At 36.6% G+C, this 3,824-nt stretch overlaps 1 protein-coding gene across 1 annotated transcript in view; it reads right to left on the reverse strand.

Annotated features, from left to right (window-relative positions):
* C20H16orf87 (chromosome 20 C16orf87 homolog) overlaps positions 1–3,824 on the reverse strand; it is a 28,694-nt gene that overhangs the window by 3,650 nt on the left and 21,220 nt on the right. The gene's annotated exons all lie outside the window — the stretch shown is intronic.

The following is a 3,824-nucleotide window of genomic DNA, read 5'->3' on the forward strand; positions in this document are numbered from 1 at the left end:
CAGCAACCACATGGTGGCTCACAACCATCCGTAACAAGATCTGACGCCCTCTTCTGGAGTGTCTGAAGACAGCTACAGTGTACTTACATATAATAAATTAATCTTTAAAAAAAAAAAAAAAAAAAAAAGTAGCATGCTCCTTGCTAGGCAGGACTCCATTGCCTCATTCAGATATTCTGATTAATTTTTTTGTCTAAAAACCTAGGCATTTTTTTCCTGTTTAAAAACAGAGTGATGATGTGCCTTGTTCTGACCTTTAACCTTCCACTGGATTGGGGATTTCATAGGTTTGGAAAGATTTCTGGAATTCATCAACAGTTTCCTTATCTTCCATCTGTTACATTTTTTTTTTTCCTGAAACTATTTACAGATGCTAGACTTTCAAATTGGTCCTTTAAGTTTTTTCAAGACAGGGTTTCTCTGTATAGTCCTGGCTGTCCTAGAACTCACTATGTAGACCAGGCTGGCCTCTGGCCTCGAACTCAGAAATCTGCCTGCCTCTGCCTCCCGTGTGCTGGGATTTAAGTTTTTTATCTTTTCCATCTCTTTCTATTTCTATACTTCCTGGATTCTTTCTTCAATTTTATCTTTAAACCTACTAAAGTTTTTCATGCTGTGACTCATGTATGCTTTGGAGTTTCCCAATATTTTAAAGTCAGTATTTTATTTTGAAAGCTATTTTCTAGGTGTGCTCTGTCCTTCCCCACACACTGCCTGCAAGTGTCACCTTGCTCCTTTTTTTCTTTTTCTTATTTTGGTTCCTTTTCTTCAAATAAAAATGCCATTTTCTTTCCTAATTATCTTTTTCTCCTTTTGATTTATTCTTCACCTTTTCTACTAGATGCTTTCTTCTAGAGATCTTGGTAATTTCTGGTGATTTGTTCATATTTAAAAGTATAAAAAAGCTGATATGTAAATATATGAAACCTGACTACAGTTATGAAATAAAGACAGTCTAGTGAGTGTTTCTTGTGAACTCCTAAGTAACCTGTACGTTTTCTCCTGGGCTCTTCCAGTTCCCTAAGGAAGACTGCTTCTGATCTCTCCTACCTGAAAGACAGGAGCCCAGTCAGAGCTCAGGATCACATGTGGACTCTAGGTACCCGAGCTTTCTCTCAGTCTTGGCCCTCATCCTTGTCTCCAGGCCACGGCTGCTTTGTCTCTTCCTGTTCACAGCATCAGCTGGGTAGCTAGAGGATTTTCCTTCTCCACTTTCTAATCTTCCTATTCTTTATTTTTTTAATAGAAAGCAATAAAGTCAAATTATTTTTATACAGTATCAGGTTTTGCTTAATTCACTGTGTTAGGATTAAGTTTTAATTTAAGTTCTTGAAAAGCAAGGAACAGAGTAAGACAGAACAAACTAAACTAAATAGCTGCTTAGCACTAAAAAGCACTACCTAAGAAATCTTTGGTAGAATGCATGGGAATTCCTGTGTCACATTTAGAAAACAATGAACTACATTGAGATGGGTACAAGCCTCACCCCCTCTCCCTTTTAAGTTTATAAAGTCTTACTACAACACCGCATATCTACTCACAGAGAGCTTTCAGCGGCTTTCCAGAGTTCAGTAGCTGAGACAGAGACTGACTGTACGGACCACAAAGCCTAAAATATTGACTTTTGGGTTCTTTGTGGAAAAAGTCTACTGAAGTCCCAAAGTACCTAAGACATGACGGAAGATGCCTATGATCCGAGCTCTGGAGAGGCTAACACAGGAAGATCTTGAGCAACAGGATTTGGTTAGAGAACCTCGGTTAAGTACCAAGATGCCATCTTTTTAAAAGTGGGAAAAGAAAATAGGATTATGCCATAACATTTCCTGAAATTTGTATCGAAAGAAAAAAAATAATAATTTGGCTTCTAGGGATGTAGTTTTGTGGAATACTTGCCTAGCATGCGTAAGGTTCACGCTCCTGAACCAAGAACTGGGGGAACAATGGCTTTCTTAGGAGACAGCGAGTGGTCTGTCTGCCTTGGTCTCCCAGTGCTGGGATCAGAGGCACATAACACTACTGTCAGCAAAAAAAATATATTTTTACACAGAAAAGATCTCAAAAATACTCACTGACAAATAAATGCTTCCCTTTTCAAGAAAGAATAAAACTCCAGTGCTGCGAATGTAAAATGCATATATATGCCCAGCAACAGTGTTTCCTTCCCCAGCTGCCAACAGCCATTTCTTTAACCTTGATTCAAAAGCATCCCTTCCCCACTGTTTTTCTGCTATATTGCCTTTATTTACACTGAAAACCAAGTTCCATTTTCTAACTAAGAAGAACTTTTTGTTTCTTCTCTGTGGACTTTTCTTGCCCAGTTTCTGTTCCAAAACAGTCTTTCAACTAAGATTTTCTGATGACCTCATTGTTAAATAAGTGTATTTAAATTAAGTAAATGACTCAAAGCGGTCGGAAGAGTATAGTATAACAGGAAGAAAAGGAGTAAGATTACTCCAAGAGTTGAGAATCACCTAAGTGAAGCCTTTCATTCTGATACAAACTTTACTTCTTTAATTATACAGTATCAAGACACCTTTCATTTTGGTAAAAGCTAAAGACAATATATGTCTGAGAAATCATGAGTAATTCTATGTCTCAAATAACATTTATATTTTTATAGTAAATTTTTGTATACATAAAATTAAGTACTTAGAAAAATGAGAAAATGTAACTAACAACAGTTATAAATATATTTCATTGAAAACAAGATTGTGAGTCAAGAGTGGTGGCACATGCCTTTAATCCCAGCACTTGGGAGGCAGAGGCAGGCGGATTTCTGAGTTTGAGGCCAGCCTGGTCTACAGAGTGAGTTCCAGGACAGCCAGGGCTACACAGAGAAACCCTGTCTCGAAAAGAAGAAGAAGAAAAAAAAAAAGAGAGAGAGAGAGAGATTGTGTTGGCTGAGGGTTCTAAGTAAATACAAAGAACAGCTACTGGGCTCCCATTAATTACTTGTTTCATTTGTATACATTATCGGGGCTGTGACGTCATTCTTCCTACTCTTTTGTATGTGACATTTTTCCATGATAAAACTTTTTAAAGATGTATCAATCACACCAAGAGAGAAGCTATTAAGTCTAGAAATAAGTTATGAGTGGAAACTCTGCTTCTCAGAAGAAAGAGACCTGGAAGGAGAGACAGAGTGATCAAGAACACACTAACCATGCAAAGCTAGCTGGGGAGGAAGCACTCGAACCCCCCCAAAGAGCAATTAAAAACTGCACACCAACATCACTTTAAAAAATATATAAAAACATATTTAGAATCCAAAGTACAACAGTTTAAACTAACTGATTAGACCTGCTTTAAAACAATCAAAAAACAAAACAAAAACAAAGTACAATAATTTCTACTGGTATCTGAAAGTTGACTTAAATATACAATTATCTTTGAACCTTTTACCATAGTTTATAACAATGTGGAATTTTACCTAATATAACCCCTTAGGTTTCCAATAAGAATTTGTGGTTTTGTTTTGATTTTTAAAACTAAGGACGTACGGGCTGCAAGTGTGGGGTTAGTATACCTACGTACTGTGCTCAAAACTCAACACTGCAACAAAAAAATAAAAAAAAAAAAATTTTAAGTCTACTTTAATTTCTCTTTTTTTTTTTTTTTTTTAAGATTTATTTATTTTTATTTTTATGAGAACACTGTAGTTTTCTTCAGACACACCAGAAGAGGGCATCAGATCCCATTACAGATGGTTATGAGCCACCATGTGGCTGCTGGGAATTGAACTCAGGACCTCTGGAAGAGCAGTTAGTTCTCTTAACCTCTGAGCCATCTCCCGGTCCAAGAAAATATTTTTTTTTTTTTTTAAA

The sequence above is a fragment of the Mus pahari genome, chromosome 20 (genome assembly GCF_900095145.1).
Source record: "Mus pahari chromosome 20, PAHARI_EIJ_v1.1, whole genome shotgun sequence".
Taxonomy (NCBI): Eukaryota; Metazoa; Chordata; class Mammalia; order Rodentia; family Muridae; genus Mus; species Mus pahari.